This window comes from Buteo buteo, chromosome 2 (assembly GCF_964188355.1).
Source record: "Buteo buteo chromosome 2, bButBut1.hap1.1, whole genome shotgun sequence".
Classification (NCBI taxonomy): domain Eukaryota; kingdom Metazoa; phylum Chordata; class Aves; order Accipitriformes; family Accipitridae; genus Buteo; species Buteo buteo.
In genome coordinates, this window is record NC_134172.1 from 25,580,746 (window position 1) to 25,599,714 (window position 18,969).

At 40.5% G+C, this 18,969-nt stretch overlaps 1 protein-coding gene across 3 annotated transcripts in view; it reads left to right on the top strand.

Moving 5' to 3' along the window:
• The window catches only part of CDK14 (cyclin dependent kinase 14), a 335,336-nt gene that overhangs the window by 9,291 nt on the left and 307,076 nt on the right, over positions 1-18,969 (top strand). The window lies entirely within an intron of this gene.

Here is an 18,969-nt window from a genome sequence, read left to right on the forward strand (position 1 = left end):
TAGCTGTAGGCCTGTATTGTAACAGACAGTGAAAAAACATCACTCTTGAGAGAACACCTTGTGTAAAATGTTGCTGCATTGCCTTCTTGCTGAGTATGTCAACTGAGAGAGATGCTTCTTTTGAAATAAAAAAATAAAAACTACCACCACAAAACCAGCAGCTAGCTGTATTGGTAAAACTGATACTTGATTATTCAGTGTAATCAGTTTGGGGTCCTGACCTATCTGTGATATGTGTGTTAATTTGTAAAACATGCTGCTCACGATTTGTGCTTGCTTTTACTTACGATAGGCTTTGAGAGGTCCAGGTCAGTGCGAGTTGTCCTGCAGAGCAAGTTTATGCAGGACAAGGTGTAGGTCTTGATGCGATGACTTGTCATATTGTAGTCAATGCTTGCCTTGTCCTTCCCTCTGCCACCATAGCTGGAAGCAAATGGTAGTATTTTCATGTGTTGATGTTAGGCTTCTGGCATTTCTGTGTTTTCTTCTTCGTTGCATGCTGTAAGCTTAAATTCTTGGCTGATTACAGTGAGATAGCTGCTGTGTAATGCCAGATTCTAGAACAAATAAATGATGATGTAATGTCCTTGATTCTGGATCAAATCAGACTTCATCTCTCTCTAAACAGATCACACTGAGTTTTACACCCCTCTGCTCAAATTCAGTAATAGCGATATAAATGTTTTGTGCTTTTCTGACATGTGTTGTGGAGAGCTGTAACTCGGCTTGACCTCCCTCAGGTCTGGACTGAAGGTCCTGGGGCCAGACTCTGTTTTCAGGAACTCTTGTTGCATCACGCAGTGGTCCTGACTATTTTATTTCTCTTATAACACTGGTAGAACTTGATTCCTCCCTAACAGTTACACCCATGCAGATCTGTGGTTGGTAGAGTCTGAACAATTTTTTTACAAATCTGGTCTATTTTTGTCCAGTACTTTCTTCTGAAGGCTGAAGTGGATCTATTGAAAAATGCTGTCTTATGAAGATGGCAATTTTTCTGTCCCCTCCCTTTCCACAGGATTGTTTTTCTACAGGCTGCATGTGTTTTCTTTAAACCTGGCTTTCTGTCTGAACAGGAGACAACTGGAGCAAATTTTGTTTAAATTGGGGGAAAAAAGAATCTTTCTAATGTGTTTTTGATGGAATATGATAGATTGTTGATGTGAGCTACTGCAGAAGCAGTAAGAGAAGGCTAGTGGGAAGGGTACACAAAAGAATTTTCTTCCATCTCCTGTAAATAGGGAAGAGCTTCATATGACATGAGCATCAATTGGTTCCATAGTTTTAGGTAATGTTTCTTAGACGAAAGCGTGCTGAGTTCTTGGCAATTATCTAGCCTAAAGTGTGAATCAGAGAATGGGCTACACCACTTGTTACTTAATTCCTTCTTTTCAAACATCCTTTAAATCAGAAGATAAAAGTCTTTAGTAACAATAGTGTACCTGATTGTAATGACAGATACTTCTGAGGGAGACAATATCTGCGAGCAGAGGAGTGGACACATTTGTTGGTCTCAGACGGCTATCTTGAAAAACACAACTAAGACCATACCATGATATAAAAGGAAAGCAATCTTGTCTTATGGTTAGTATACATAGTAGTGATATACCAGGGATGCAGTTATGAGGAGAGTTATGATGCCAATAAGTGGGAATATCAGATGAGAAGGAGAGAGAGGAGGTAGTTGTCCAAGCACTGTTTTACTTCAACTTTGTAGGTCTCCTACTATGAAAAATGATGTCATCAACTATTGAAATATAGATCACATTTAACAAACAGCATGTACTCCCTGTACAGTTAGTGAAAAGATACTCTTTCTCCTTTCACCGTGTTGAAAGATGCTGTGTATCTCTTCCCAACATGTGTTTCCCCTTTTCTGGAGGGGGGATGGCCTGGGAAGTGGAGCTTGAACAAGTAGCAATGAACTTGCAGGAAAGGACTCTACACTCTTAACACCTCGGTAGAGGAGGAGGACTCAGAGGACTCTTGTTTTAGCCTTTCAGGTTGTCACCAGAGCACCAGAAGCAGAAGCTGGCCATCAGGGACCTGAAATCTCCAAGGGCAGAGGGAAAGTGGGGTGGAGAAGACAACCTTTTTATAGCCGCAAGGTTTGGGTTTGCAGCATAGTTAGTTGTCAGGTTATTCTGCACATTGTAGGCGCTACATCCAGAGCTTACTTGTTTGTCCTTCAGGAATCAAGGGGGGGAGAAATGAGCTGCTTAGTGGATGTTACTCTACATACTTTACACTTGCATGCAGTAGCTCAAAAATGTACAGCACTGCAGGAAGTTGTCTGTCTTTGAAGAGAAACAACTAAAAATTAAGATATCAAACCTAACAGGCAAGTGTATCACATAATTGCTTTCTGTGGGTTATGAAGTTAGCCCCTCTAGTAAATTAGGACCAAAAGAATCACCAACAGCAAAGCCTGTGAATAAGTTGCATGTCAGAAAATACTTTTAATTGTTCCAGACATGTTTTAGGGATCTTTGTGGTGCACTTAGTCCTGCCCATAAGCTCAGAGCACAACAGCGTAAAGGAGTAGTGTAGGATTAGTCACTTTTTTGGTACCTGCTGTTGTGTTGCTTTGATTAAATTTTGAATGAAAAAACTCTTTTCTGTAGATGCTGCTGGTCTTTACTTCAGTCAATGAAAACACTTCAGTTAATCCATTTAAAACCATTGATAGCCTATTTACCTTTGTAAGATCTGACGACATCTTCCAGAGGCTCAGGTGAATGAATGAGTAGGATACAGACCACTTTTTTTAGTCTTTCATTTAAAGCAGCAAAGTAATAGTGTGCTTTTTTTTTTTTTTTAAATTTAGCCTTTTCCTTTTTGTCATACCAATGTTTACTGGTCACATTGTGGGAACTGGAACATGGATCTGCTCCAGTACCTACTGAAATCAGCGGGAAGATTCTCAGTGTTTTCAGTTGTGGATTGGTTTCTTCTATCATGAAGTATTGTGATTTGGGAGTGGGGTGCAGGCTGTTCTTGCCTGTTTTCAAAGTTAGTTTATTTGAGTGGGAGAGAGTAAGGCGTCTTCTCCTTGTATCCTGAAATGTTGTTACCTGTTCTCTGAAGAGTGCAAACTGTAAAAAAAAAAAAACAAGAACAAAAAAGGAGTTGCCCTCCTTTTCAAAGCAACTTAAATTTCCCTCTCTGAGTGTAGGTTCTATCATGGAAAGCATCTGTTTCATTCTTTTAGGCAAAGCACTGATTATCTACTCTGGATACCGAGACAGAAGGTAAACACCTCAGAGGAGTAGCACTAGGTGCAAAGAACAGTCCATAAACAAATGTTTGGCCCTTGAGTGAACATATTTGTGCTCCAGTACTTTGTCAAAGTTTAGAATAATAACTTCCAACTATGCAGGATTGCTTTGATGTCTTTGGACCCTTAGTGTAACAAGATCTATAGAACTTGTCCACTCTGTCTTATAAAGGTGGAACTATTCTCTTTTGCACTCAAATGAGTGTGATCAAGGCCAGGAACATGAGGCTGAACTGCAGCGTATTTGTTGGAATGACAGCCAGTATTGATGTTGTGACTAACCTCATTGGAAGGCTGGTAACCTGTTCCTTTGGTTAGCTGCTTGCTCTTATGATTTATTTCTAAATTATTGTTAGTCAGTCTCAAGCGGTTGGTTCTTGTCCTTCTGTTGTTAGTAGTTTCTCTAAGCACTGAAATCGTGGTTTAAGACTTTCTGTCGTATGGATATGCACTAGATAAAATAACATTAATGTCGTAATGAAATAAAAACAAAATAGTCTTAAGACTCAAGATCAATATGAATTGCTGTGATTATTGCTTCTTATGTGGTGAGTTGTATAGTGATATTTTAGTCTTAATTTTGCCCAATATCCCAATATCAAGAGTACCTTTTTTTTTTTTTAAGGCCACCTTCCATAGGAAATTAGGATACTGTGATTGTGCCTCCTGCATATGTAATACTTTCTGACTCCACCCAGTAACTTTGAAGCTGGGCGATACTAGGTTCCTAGATGCTTGGTGAAAAAGCATGTGAGCTGGCTGAGGGATAGAGATAAGAATCTCCTCTGATGGAAAAGCAGGAATGCAAGTTCTTCTGAATATAGGAGAATCTGGTTGGAGGTGTTATGAATTCTCTGACCTCAGCAAAATCCTTAATACTCATCTACTCCTTACTACGTTTAGAGTCTCCAACTCTGAGGAAGCCAAATTTCATTTATTTCACTCATGGAACAACTTCTGTGTTTGAAGTGGAAGTGTGTGAAAGGGGAGGCAGATTTGCCAAGTTACTTCTTGATTTTCTAATGTGCTTGCTCTCACAGTCTCTCCCCGTGCCTCCCCCCGCCCCCCCCCAACTCAAAAAGGCTACTCCCTCTCTGAGATGTTGCCATCAAAAATGTCATGGTTTAAACGACACCCATCTCTGAACCAGAACTCTTGTGTAGAGAATATTTTGAATATGAAGAGTTAAAGGGAAGGGTGTAGTTGGAAAAAAGTAGAGCCCTGTAAAGAATGAACAAGAGGAATTTGAATGCCATAATGCAGGAGGCACATAATACACTAAATAACGTTTGTGCATTTTTAAAAAAGTTTTATTTATAGTAAGTAGCTTGCGAGAGAAGTGTGTGTAGGAAGTATAGATATGAAACTATATCTTTACCTCCTCCTCCTGCAGCAGAGGATCTGGATTATGGCAGATGGAGGAGAGGGAAATCTAGCCCTCTTGAGACTCAGTGTTATTTTTTGTAGGGTCTTGGAATAAACATTGATTATTTCACTCCTGGGAGACTTAAAAGGGTGGGATTGGTGTGTGACAGACTTAGGGAAGAGCCTGTGATACAAAGAATTTTGGAAGCCTGCTTGTCACTCTTTCTTGGGTGCAGTAATTCTTTATTGGTCTCGATACAGTAAAATTGTTACAAGCCATGACTGAGCTGTCTGCTTCTTGATTACTTTGTTTGTATTTAGGAAGCAGGAGAATGGTGACTACTGAACTGCTTTACATTATGATGTGTGTTATGTCGTGATGGAGAATTTCCAGAGAAGTGGTTAGAGTAAATGTTGTATAGGTAATATTTATAAATGGTCTGAATACCTTTGGGGTGGGGGTGTTATGAGTGCTGAGAACTTGGGTTTGACTTAGGGTGTATGATGACTTTGATGCAGTTCTCATCTGCTTAAAGCTGGGACAAGCAGGTAGTGTGTGGTTATTGGTTGTGACGTGACTGAAGGCTGATGGGAAAGAGGTATAGGAAGTAATGCTAGAAAAATAAAAAACCCTGAAACTGAATTTGGAAAACAAACATAAAAGTATAGGTGTCAAAGCAGTTTCTAAATAATACCAGGGAACTGGGACAGAAAATCTTCATCTGGTAGTTTAAGTTACTTTGCCAAATGTGTACAAAGGTGGTTCAAATGTCTTGAGAAACGGGTCCGTTCAGATGTATGTCACAAAGCAAATGAGAGGAAGCATAATTCCTGGAAGAAGATAACAACTCAGCGTTGGAAATTGCTGCTTGTGAAGTGTTACTTGAGACATGACACAGGCAAATTTTTCTGGGGGGAAAGAAGGAGTTAAAATCTCAATAATGTAATCTGATGCCTCCTGCGGGAAGCCCATCTTCATTTATGTAATTCTCAGATTTACAAGGTCTTTGCATGTTGGATAATTTTTCCAGTCTGCCACCTTTGAGGGGGAAATGGGTGGGGATGATGTTGTCTCATGAGCCTTTCCATTACAGAGATTTCCCAGGAGATGGTTTAATGAGTTTGTGTTCCTATCTCTCCTAACTCTACTTCTCCATCCCTCCAGTACTGTTCACTTAGACTATTGAGGATCTGGTGTTGGTCCAGTGATTCCCTAGCAGCAGAGGGCTTAGACTTCAGCTCGCCCAACAGGTTTACTGGTCTCTGCTGCCATGTGCCATGTCTTTGAGGCCATTCCAACAAACTATGAATCTGAATTGTGTTGCTAGTTCTTAGGACTGGTGCGCGATGCTAGCGCGTGTGCATTTGTAGCAGAATAGTGCCAGCACTTCAGGTCTTACAAAGCTGTTCTCAGCTGCTTAAAGGGAGTAATTGTTTCCTCTAGATGAAGACCGATAATATTATTAGAAAATGTCCTTCAGGTGAGTCTAAGAATGAAAAGCATGGATGGAAGAGAGCCAATACTGCCATTCTGCTGGAGTGTGGCAGCTTCTTATTGGATCAGCTGTGCCTTTCATTGGTCTGTAAAAATGCTGGTTTGTGAAACTTCTGGTGTCTTAAAAAAACCCAACCCTTGGACAGCCTTGCTTAATTTCTCAGAGAATTACCAATATCTAGGTGTATTGGTTTTATGTGGCAAGGTTTTGGTAGCGGGGGGGGTTACAGGGGTGGCTTCTGTAAGAAGCTGCTGGAAGCTTCCCCTGTGTTCGAGAGAGAGCGAGCCCATACCAGCCGGCTCTGAGACGGACCCGCCGCCGGCCAAGGCCGAGCCAATCAGTGATAGTGGTAACGCCTCTGTGATAACATTTTTAAGAAGGAAAAAAAAAAGTTGGGAGAGGGAGAAACAGCCGCGGGAGAGAGGAGTGAGAACATGTAAGAGAAACAAGCCTGCGGACACCAAGGTCAGTGAAGAAGGAGGGGGAGGAGATGCTCCAGGCGCCGGAGCGAAGATTCCCCTGCAGCCTGTGGTGAAGACCCTGGTGAGGCAGGCTGTCCCCCTGCAGCCCAGGGAGGTCCACGGTGGAGCAGATCTCCACCTGCAGCCCGTGGAGGACCCCACGCCGGAGCAGGTGGGTTCCCAAAGGAGGCTGTGACCCCGTGGGAACCCCGCGCTGGAGCAGGTTCCTGGCAGGATCTGCGGAGAGAGGAGCCCGTGGAGCAGGTTTTCTGGCAGGACTTGTGACCCCGTGGGGGACCCGCGCTGGAGCAGTTTGCTCCTGAAGGACTGCACACCGTGGAAAGGACCCATGCTGGAGCAGTTCGTGAAGAACTGCAGCCCGTGGGAATGGCCCACGTTGGAGAAGTTCGTGGAGAACTGACCCCGTGGGTGGGACCCCACGCTGGAGCGGGGGAAGAGCGTGATCAGCCCTCACCCTGAGGAGGTGAAGCGGCAGAAAATAACGTGTGATGACCGTAAACCCCATCCCTGTCCCCTTTGTGCCGCTGGGGGGGTTTGGTGGAGAAATCTGGGAGTGAAGTTGTGCCCGGGAAGAAGGGAGGGGTGGTGGGAAGGTGTTCTGAGATTTCGTTTTATTTCTCATTACCTTACTCTGGCTGATTTGTAATAAATTGAGCTTATTTTCCCTAAGCTGAGTCTGTTTTGCCCGTGACGGTAATTAGTGAATGATCTCTCCTGTCCTTATCTCGACCCGCAAGTTTTTGTTATATTTTTCTCTCCCCTGTCCAGCTGAGGATGGGGGAGTGATAGAACGGCTCTGGTGGGCACCTGGCGTTTAGCCAGGGTCAACCCATCACACTAGGTGATATCTGGGTGACCTAATCCCTAGGTGACTAGGGATTCCTGCCACTTCCTGTGCTGTGTTGCACATGGAAGAAAATTGGGTTCTGGAAGACGTGAGACACTTTGGAACCAGGTCTAGGTGACCACAATGCAAGCTAGTAAGTAACTGAGAAGTGCCAGGAAAGCCACCAGGAAAAACTGGCTGCGGAATGGCTGCTCTGTTGTGTCCAGTTTCAAGGCTTTGAAGCAAAATCTGAGACCATGTGGAAGGTTTTGCGATTTACTTGGCAATGACTTTTTACTCATTCAGAACAGGAATTGTTCTTCATGTTGGGGGATAAACCTGGGCTTTAGGAGACCAAAATTTGAGAACCTTTCTATTGTGGTTGGGGAAGAGTTTGAATCTCAGAGCATCCTTTAAATCTGTTGAGTGACAGTGGTTTGGCTTTTTGCCTCAGCCATTGATGTGTTCAGTCCTATGTTCTTTTACCTGGCATGTTTGGTGACAGTGCTCCCATTTACCTTTCAGAAAGTATATAGTATTTTCATGGGGTAAGAAAAAATGGTTAAGTCAGTCAACTGTGAAACTGCTTACTCCCCTTCTCTGCATTCTCTTCTCCTATAGACACTGGATGGAAGAAGGGTTCATGTTACTAGTTAATATGTATGTGCACTTTGCTTAATTTTTCTTTGAAAATGGATGGAGCAAAGGAGCAGAACTTGGTCTGAATCCACGTCTATAGCAGTGACTTGTGAGGATCCGGCCAAAACACTGACATATAAAGCTCTGTTCTGATCTGCAGGCAAGTGTTTCAGCTATCAGAAAAGCATTGCGAAATGAAGATGAATTTCCAGGCCTACTTCTCTCACTTGTGCATGCCTATTTTTGTGTTGGATGTTTCTGTTGATCAGATGAGAGGATATATGCATTCCAGAGATGTGGAGTCTGAATACAAGCTATTATTATTTTGGTGAAGTATGCTTATGTGTAAATCCTGCTGTTTATTTTCTTAGGATATATGAGATATAGCAATTTATTGGTAGATTAAATAAAGTAGAGTAACAAAACACAGTACATTATATATGGGATCAGCAGCTGCTTGTTCTTGGCCTTGCTGGGCAATTTCCCGGTTGTGAGGCAAGAAATAATTATGTGACTTCCTTGATAGGTCTGTCTCTTCCATCTTCTTTGTACTTAGACTTTATTGCTTTTTTTTCCCCTAATTCTTCCAAGCCACACTATTAACAGACATATGACTATATTTGAATCTTCTTATCATGAAAGGATCTAAATGAAAATTATTTCTACTTTTTAGCTTTCCTGAGAAATTCTGCATGTGTGATGCCTCATGTGCCGTGTGTCACAATATCACTGACAACCATGTATTTGCAGGATCCCATCCACAGTAATCAAAGTTCTCAGTCAACTGACATCTCTTGCTATTTATTTGGAAGGGATAAGAAAAGGAGATTGTAGGTTATGACTAGTTTATTTAAAAAAATGGATTTTATGTGCACAAAACAATGTCATTTTGATGATATTAAGGCCTAAAGAAATTGTCATTGCCATACACCTCTTTCTCTATATATTCTGGAATTTGTTTATCCCTTTTCCCTACCAGCAAAGCTTTCTACTTCAGTGCCAGTTGAGTCATTGTCCTGCTAGTACTTCTTTTGTTCTTCTCGGGTATGGCAATTCTCCTTATCAAGTTTGAAGATTCAAACTTGAATATTACAGGTTATTTAAATGTGAAATATTGGCAGTAATTTAATAACTAAAAATAAGAGTGAATGCTGCTGAAAACTTAATGATAAATGATGGAGGCAAGGCCACTGCGAGAGCGCATAGTGCATTACCACCAGCTCCAACAACCAGAATTGTTTGTGTTTGAGCTCTCCTGAGATAGTTACTTAACCTGAATTAAGTTTCTCAGTAGGATCCAGGTGTTCACCTTTTTCAGTGTTCAGAAATAAAAGCAATGTTACTAGCTTGAGAAGCTATTCACTGCTGTACTAGCCCAGGAAAACCAGTGGCTTACAATATTTTTCCTGCTGCCACGTGCTCAGCAGGGCTTTTCTTTGTATGTGAACTTCATCTTAGTCTGATAGCTCACATGTACATATGGAAGAGCATCTTTTTGTATATGTTTGAGCTCAGTCTTCCTGTTTCTCTCAGTGAGAGTAAAATGAATTTCCTGTTACCAGTGGATTCTTATTTCTACGCGATCGCACTGAGCACTATTTTGTTTTAATGGATCTTTGTCTTCCTTTTCCTCCACTGAAACTACATATTCAGACTCGGGCATGGGTTGTGGCCACAGTGATCCTGTAAATGTACCTGAGGCTGGCTTCATGCTGTTCTGGAACTTGTTTTTTGACTTCCGTCTTGAAAATTCAACACTCTGAAGGAATTTGTTTGAGGTCACTTGCTGTGATTAGTTAGGTCACATTTGCCCTTCAGCTTTGAAATCTGGAAGACTTTCTGTTATCCCAGGTACGTTGCAAGAAGTAGTGCAGAGGCTAGAATGCATATTTTGGTTCATATTATTTTTCTTAAGTTAATACCCTCTCAGCTGAAGCATTTTTCCTCACTGTATTGTTAGGCAGTTACAGAAAGCAGTTAGGAGGAGAACATATTGAAATTCCTATAGAGCTTAATCAGTGTCCCCTCATTTTTATCTCCATCTCTCCATTAACATACAGTGATTGTTGCTTTCTGACAAAGAAACAAGATTTTCACATGTTATTTTTTGAAAGTCCTTTTATTAAGTTTGGGGGGTTTTTTTGGTTTTGGTTTGGTTTTTTGTTTGTTTGCTTGTTTTTTGTTTTGTTTTTTTTTTTTTAAACCAGCCACACGCACATCCCCTTGCCCCCCCCACGGGACTGGTTTGTCTAGCCTCTTCTCCATCTTTTGGAATTAGTTGTCCTCTTATTATAACAGTTTCTGGTTTCATTTTAGTTATTTCCTTTTATCCAGTATGGTGACAACAACTGCATCATAGTCCAAATATGGTGTCAGTAGCTGTCAGTTAATTCTTAGGCACAGATACAGTTCTTTGCTTTCTTCTTTTTTTTTTTTTTCCTGTTTTGTGCCTGTTTTCATTCATAGCTTAGTCTCAGTGTAATTATCTATGTTCACCATTTATCTTTCTTATCTTGCCTTGCTCTTAAGCTGGTATTGTTTCCTTGTCCGTGGTGACAAGGATGTTACTGAAGTCCTTGCTAGGTGTTGAGGCAGCTGCAGGGGGCTGGGGCATGCAGCTGGGGTGGGAGCTCAGGTCCTGAGTGGAGTGGGCAGGGAGAGAAGGGAGCACCCGCGGGCTGACTGGGGCTGCTGGGGCTGCCAGACACTGGCAGAAGCGATGGAAAGTGTGGTTTGGTAGCTTTCATTTATTTATTGGCTTTCTAAACAGCCAACCTTATTAAATGATCTCCAACCTGCTCTGCTTTGCTGATGCCAATTACTCATGCAGTTTTACAGTTAAAATAGCAATCTATGCTTGCTCAGAAAAAGTTAGGTTTTTAGCTTATCCACACAAAGAATGATGCTGGTTCCATTTGTCAAATTCATGATCATTCTTACCATGCCTTGGCTTGTTTAGATGTAGGAAGTCTGTCATGACTGCAGGTTTGCTCAGTTCGGAGGGAAAAAAAGGTTTTTGGTTTTTTTTTTAAAAAAAAAGGGGGGGGGGCATGCCAAAAAAGAAAGAAAGAAAGAAGAAAAAAGTTCTACGATTCATCTTGGCTTGTCATGCACAGAGAAGAACCAGATAGAAACAGGATGTTTGTTACAGGCATCTCCTGCTGACCTTGGAGATGCACAGAATTTCAGAAACTAGAGGACAGCATCTGGAGAAATACTTGAGGTTTTTATTTATTTAGTTAGCTATTAGTGTGGTATGGCTCAGTTAAATGTGATGTGCCTGGCCATCATCAAATCATGACAGAAGCTCAGAGAAGATGAAGGGGTATGCCTAATTTGCTTGTACTTCAAAAAGGCATGCTGTAGCTCTTCAAGACTTTCTCTGTTCAAATCAGTAAGAAAATGGCATTTTTATCTTTGACAATAAGTTTGCAGTAATTAAGCTCTTGTGAGTTAGACTGAGTACATATTTTTTTATATCTCAAGAACAGGTCTTTTCAGTGGTGTGGAGAGAATGCTTAGTCATGCATTTCATATGGACACTAAGTCAACGGGTTCAAACTATGAGCTTTAACAAAGTGATGATATTCAACAAAAAGCTACTTCAAAACTAAAAAAAATAAGTTATTGTTATGAAAAAAAGTTCTAGTATTTTTGAACAAATACTGTCAAGGAACCTGGGACTCTTTTTCTGGAAGTTCTGTCTTCTGCATTAATTTCAGCAAAGTTCTAACTCTGATGCTCTGGCAGGTTTATTGCCAGCACTATTTATTTCATTCTTCCAGAAGTGGGGTAGAAATGATGTAGATTTTTACAGTTGAAATGATGTTTCATTTTCGTGTCACCAGTTAAGCTTCAGAGAGGACACCTATGTGAATCTATGTCTGTAGGACAGATGTTCTACTGTGAGTGGATTCTCATCTTGGAAACCCGTGTGAATTGGGTTTTTTATTGTTAAAATTTGGAAGAAAGCCATTGCTATCTTCCTTGCTCAGTTTCTCTCTCTTGTCAAAAATGTAGAGAGAAGGCCTCTTGGAGAGGAAGACAAAAATTGGAAAATATAATTCTTTTTTCTTTTGCCAAAGAACATAGATGGAATTGGAGATATTCAGTGGGAATATATTAATTATACACTGAATTTGCTTCTCGGCCTTCTTCAGAATTTCAAATGTAGATACTACATCAGTCAGAAGTTAGACTGAACTTTCATGAGTTACAACCTCACTGGTCTACCACAGGACCGTATAATTTGCACTCATGGTCTGTCAGTAATGGTATGAGCTACTCTGAGTGACAACATCATCCAGAATAAATCCCGTGTCATCCACCACAGCCTTTAACTGGGTACAAGATGTAATTCTGTCTGGGGGGAAAAAAAGGAGGCTCAGTCTCTAAGTTCAGGCAACACCGTTTCCTAGAACTTACTATGCTGGGGGCCGACCAGCTTTGCAGAAAAGGACCTGACAGTCCTGGTGGATGCCAAGTTGAACGTGAGCCAGCAATGTGCTCTTGCTGCAAAGGCGGCTCATGGTATCCTGGGCTGTGTTAGGAGAAGTGTTGCCAGCAGGTCAAGGGAGGTGATCCTTGCCCTCCAGTCGGCACTGGTGAGGCCACACCTGCAGTACTGTGTTCAGTTCTGGGCCCCTCAGTACAAGAGAGACATGGACATACTGGAGAGAGTCCAGAGAAGAGCCACTGAGGTGATGACGGGACTGGAGCATCTCTTCTATGAGGAAAGACTGAGGGAACTGGGACTGTTTAGCCTGGAGAAGAGAAGCCTCAGGGGGCATCTTATCAATGCCTATAAATGCCTGAAGGGAGGATGTACAGAAGACAGTCAGGCTTTTTTCAGTGGTGCCCAGTGACAGTGCCAGAGGCAATGGGCACAAACTGAAACATGGGAGGTTCCCTCTGAACATCAGGAAACACATTTTTACTGTGAGGGTGACCGAACACTGGCACAAGTTGCCCGGTAAGGTTGTGGAGTTACCATCTGTGGAGATACTGGGAAGCCATCTGTGGAGATACTTGGAAGCCATCTGGAGAACCTACCCATCCTGTGCAACGTGATTTAGGTGGCCCGGCTTGAGCAGGTGAGTTGGGTGAGGTGGCCTCCAGAGGTGCCTTCCAACCTCCACCGTTCTGTGATTGATGAACTTTATTGCAGGCTGCTTTCTTTTTGCAATACGTTTGAAGCTTTCTGCATTGCTTATGTCACAAGCAATTGGCTTGTTGTTAGTTTTGTTGTATATGAACACCAATAATATTTTAAGTGTTTCCGTAAGGACAGGTGCTTTGCTTCATATGTAATTCCATACAGTACCTTGCAAATAATTGTGGTCCAAGTTCTATAAAGACTGTAAGAGGTATTGTTTCAAACCACTTGTTTATAAAAGCTTAGAAGAAATCCAAATAGATTTCTAGAAACATCTGTAATAAAAAGCTTATCTTTAGAAGCTTGTTCCTATCCACCGCTCATCTGCCAAAGACACCTCTGGAGAAGTTGTCCTGTTTCTTTCTCTCCCCAAACCCTAAGACTTAGTACTCCAGAGCAAGCAACACAGAGCTTATTGCTGGGGTTTGAATTTTTTCCTCTTATAGAAATCAGTAACTTTGCCTCTTGCCTCCTGTTTCCATGAGGAATTAAAAAAAAGGGGCTCTCCTGCTGTTTGTTTTTATTAATATGCATAATATGTGAGTTTAAGCTTCTCCCCTCCCTGCTCTTCCTCGAAGTTAGTTTCAAAAGCAAGAGGCTCTGAGGGAGTAACCTATACATGGAAACTACCTGTGTTTATGAACCTCTAAAAGAACTACATCTTTCCAATGGAAATAAAGCTTCTTTTGCCTGGAATTGTTCCTTTGTAGCAAACCTGTGCAGACATTTTGGGGCTCCTGATTGATTCATCCGGAAAGAGGAAACATTTGCTGCCAAAAGCATGAGAGCAAAAGTAAGCTTTGTCAAATGAAAGAAGTTCTGTGCCTTGTTTTGAGCTTTCACTTTTTAAAGGACATTAGTAAAGTTGGGGGAAAGACAGTGTTAAAGTGAAGAACTTCTTTTTTGTGTCCTGATTAGTAGTGGTTTTAGGCAGTAGGGTGGGAGATGAGATACTGATTTTAACATGGGGTTCTTCTCTGTAAACCTAGGGGAAGGGGGAATATCCTATCACACTACCTGCTGTGTGTGTTTGTTTTCCTTGGTTTTCTCATTTAGTTATTCTTGAGATATGTTTCAACCTCTTCTTAAATACACATCACATGAAGTTGTGTGGAGCAAGTCCAGGCTAGTTGAAACCTCTCAATTCTTCATCTAAAGTGTGGCCTTTAAGTGCTTCTTATGGTGAATTGCTCTGCTTATGGGCTTGTTCCTGAAGTGTTTCCAGTTCTGGAATTGGCATTAAGAAATATCGTGTGGAAAAAACAGCTGGGGAACCAGAGTCTAACCAGAATTACTCATTTCATCTTACCAGCTGTCAACAGGACTCCTGGTTGTAATTCTAGCTTTAACACTTCAGGGTCTAACCCTTGATTTTTAGGAAAGAGTCTGTGAGTTGATGATAATAATAGGGCTGTATTCTTAATTTGAAAAGCCTGTGTTGTACCTACAACTTTTTTTGCTTGTGCATAAAGCTGCCATCAACATCAATGAAGCACAGCTGAGTAACCTCTGTTTTTGAAAGTGTGGCATACCTTTATTTCAGTTTTCTGCCCAAGATTGGCACATGATCACATATTTTACCCCTTTTTTTACACAATGTTTACCCTTTACTTTAAGGAGTAAACTGCCTTATATTAGCTTGTATTTGTGTGGAATTGCCCCTTATGTGCTCTTACTATGGAGCAGCTGCCATTTTGTAATAGCAGGATGGCATGCGTCTTGCAAACTTGTTCATGAAGCTCTGTCCTGAGCACCAAACTTCTTCAGTAGAAGAGTTCAAAAGACTGTGCTCATTATGCTAAAAAATGGTACCCTTAGGCTCTTGCTTGATCAAACTTGGGGATGCTTTAAAACTAGGCCATAATTAATTGTGCAGTAAAACAGAATTACTATTAATTTATGTTTTTAAGAGAAGGGACTAAATTATGTTCACTCTTGCTGTACAGTTTTGGAAAAGAAAAATATGCATTAATAAACAACATGTCTGTAATTAATTAATGATCCCCTGGAGAGGGTTTGCTCCCAGACTAGCTAATTATTGTGTAAAATACTAAAAAATTAATCCCAAAACACATCATGAAAAAATTGGCTATAGGTCAGTGAATTGTGGTGATTGAAAGAGATTTTTTTTTTTTAATTTGTTTTTTGGTCTTAATGGCTAAAGTTAACAACTGAGACAAATGATAAAATGCAGAACAAAACTCTAGTGTTGAGGTGCACTTAGGCATTTCTAATTAATGAGCTCTGTGCTGTGCCACTAAAAATATCATAAAGTTCTCACTAGAATTAGTGTGAGCTATAAACCTATTGTTTACTCTGGATTGATTTGAAAAAGAGTATAGATTACTCTTTTGGGTTTTTTTTATTACTTAGGAAGATCTAGGGAGGGCCTAAATTTTAGAGTCCTCAAATTCATCATTCCCTACCTTTTCTGTTATCCCACTTCAATCTTCTGCTATGTCTGTTATTTTTCTTCCTTTTCAGATAGACTTCTAGACCTCTTGGATTTGGTCACAAAAATACATTTTGGAAACCTGTTCTGGTAACCTAGATGGGGCCAGCAGTTTAAGTATCTTTTAATGAACAGGTCACCATGTATTTCTCAGTTGGATTCATATTATTGGTAACTGAAGTAGATTTTAGTATTTGGTTCCTAAATTCTTAATAAAGTTTTTGCAAAGCATGAAATACTCGCCTTTGTGTTCCGAGAGCCTCGCTGGTTTCCAGGGAAATACATGAACATGTAAAAAATTTGAGTACTTGCAGAATCAAAGCCTTGATTTGTAAAATGATACTTAATAAGAAAAACAGGCACAAGCTAGTAATTTTCTTGTTGAAAACAATGGTTATTCCTCAGGTAAATGTTAGCAGCATTGATTGATTGCTGACAAGAGGTGTGGAAGTGTTTAACATGACAATGTGCAAATCATGTCTTAAATTTTTTTTGTCCCTTGCAACTGCAGCAGGTGTATAAACTGCAATTTCAGGTTTATAGTTTTTCTGGAAGCAAAAAAGTGTGTTACAGAAAACTTGGGAGAGAAAATTAAAATTCTTCCATACTTAAGTTTTCCTTATGAAGTCTCTGTGTAATGCTGCTTCAGCCTAACTGATATCTACTTCTTTTATACTATTTAAGTGAAGCTTTGATGCATGCATAGGTGCCTCCCCCCATCACTTTCCTCCCCGCTCCTAAATACTGTTATGTTATGCTTTAATATGAACAGATGAACTCTTCTTTAGGCTGCTTCTCAGAAAATGAGTTTTCTAACTCACTCTGCATAAGTCTTTGACTATATATAACATTAAAAAAAAGGCTGGTTTTAAGTAAGTGTACGTTTAAAAAGTAGCTAAGGACATCAGAAGTATTCATAGCATGACTTCCAATCTTTAAAGGTAATAAGTTAGAAACACTTATAAATCTGTTTTGAAATATAAGTGAAAATTTGGTATTGATTCTAAGCCTATTCAAGCCAGTTTTATCTACAATGAATGCAAGTACAGAATAAATTAATTGCTGTCTCTAAAATGATATATTCAAACTACAGATATCCATGTTAGGCAGGTTGGGCCTCTACTTCCTCATTTAATCCTGTCTTTATCTGTTATATGTATTGTATATAAACTTTACCATCTTTACTTGATATAAATGGTTTCCCTCATGTTAACCAGAGGGATTTGGGAGGGGAAGGTAGCAGCTGTGTTGCTAGCATATTCTCAGCTTTTATAAATAGTTGACATTCTGCCCTGCTCCTTCTCGTGATTTTTAACTTGAGGCTTTGAAGGGAATGGGGAGGTGACAGCAGAGAGAGTCAAGGATGTTTCTTCCTTTGCATGCCTTTACAGAAGGGGTTACCATTTTCTTCTTTGCTCTCTCTTTGGGTAATCTGTCAAGGTGCCTTCTGGAGTCCCTCTTGGAAAGGCTTTCCTAGAACTGAAGTTACGGGGATGTGGAGCAGCTGTGTCCTAAGGAGAAATCCAGTAGACTAGGGTTGTTAAGCCTGGACAGACCACCGACGGGGAATATGACAGATGCAAAATTATGAATGATGTGGATGAGATGAGTAAAAAAAAAAATAAATCAGACGGAGGGAAGTTTCCTGTGGAGAGCTTGATTGGATTGATCTCATTGCCTCATGTTGCTGTCTCTGTCTTCCTGCAGTAAAGGTGCTCCAGGGCTGGTTCTGAAGGTAAAAGCCTTTGCGGGGCTTGGGATGGGAGCGATTTTTTCTCCCAAGATTTGGGAGAGCGAAGCATGTCTGGGCAACCGAGCAGATGTTGGAGGAGGGGACAAATGAAAAACATCTGGAGGTGACTCACACTGGAAGGGTATGTGCACTCTCTCGACAAAAAGCACAGAACTTGTCAATTGAGTGTCAGAGAAGGCGTACCAGGCTGAATGGGTTTATCTGATATTGGCATTCTTATGTTTGGGGTTTGTTGCTCTGAGCTAGGGACACGCAAAAATTGCAGTGTCATTGTAATGTTTCTTAGGGATAATTTTGTTAAACAATACTTATGCTGACAAAATTCCAGGCGTAGTTATAGCTTTGTATTGGTTCATCTTTTGCAGTTCATGATTTATCTTACTCAGATGCCTGGCATGAATGAAAAGAAGAAAAATAATTCTTTTTGCTGAAATGAGTTGTCTCTTAGAAGTCCACCTAGTCTCTAGAGCTGCTGGCAAATCCATTGTAGAATAGCCTGGAGCCAAGAAAGGAGAATGAAGAGAAGAACAGTGAAGAAAAACTGGAGTATAGTGAAGGCATCTGGGTGTTTTCAAGGGAGGGGAAGATGGCTTGTTACTTACATGGGATTCAAAATGCGACTTCATTCTCTAGAGATTTTACAAACTTCACAAAAACGCTAATGAAAAGCAAGTGGTTTATTATGAAGCTGTCTTCTTTCTGCCCACTTAATAATTCTTAAATAATTTAAAATAACTTACAACTAAGCTGTTTTCCTTCAGCTCCTGTTAACATTTAGTTTCTATTTCCATTCCTAGTCAGAATAGTTTCACCTTACAACTTGGGTTTCCTGTGGAGTATTTTTCAATGGGAACACAGGGACTTGTTGCTTTAATTTGTTTGTATTCTGTTTCCTTCAAGCTTGAAGGAAAAGGCTCTGTGGGTATTTTTCTTGTGTATGTGTGCATGTGCTTTTTTGTTTAACACCAGGGAAAAGTTGTGAGTAAAGGCTTCTTTGCTGTCAAAGTGTAATAAGCCTTACTCTTTGAGCTGGGAAATAAACATTTTTATTTATCCTTCAGAGTACTGAGATTTCAGGTGCTTTTTTTGTCTGCAACAGGATCAAAAACCTCTATCCTTTTCTTAAAGAAGATCCAGCTCACTGTAGAAAAGCTGATAGTGTTTCAGCATACATATCTTATAGCCCAATTCAGTTTTGTGATCACCAGATGATATTCTGTTTTATGGAGATGAGGAGGCAGATCTAGCTCCTGTTTTGGTTCTGAAATATCCTTTCTTAATGGCAACTTTCCTGAAACCATTATGCTTCTGCAAAAAGCTGGAAAATTTTCATCTAGCTTGATTTTCTGTATTTTTCTGTTTCTTGACTTGAGCTATAATAGTGGTTTATATTTAATAAAGTTTATGTATAAGTTTTGACCTCTTTCTTACTGTTGTGCTTATCATCTCTATTTCAGAATCTTTTGTGTACAAAAGTTCAATTACCTTGCTTGTAGCTGTCATAGTAATATACCACAGGCTATC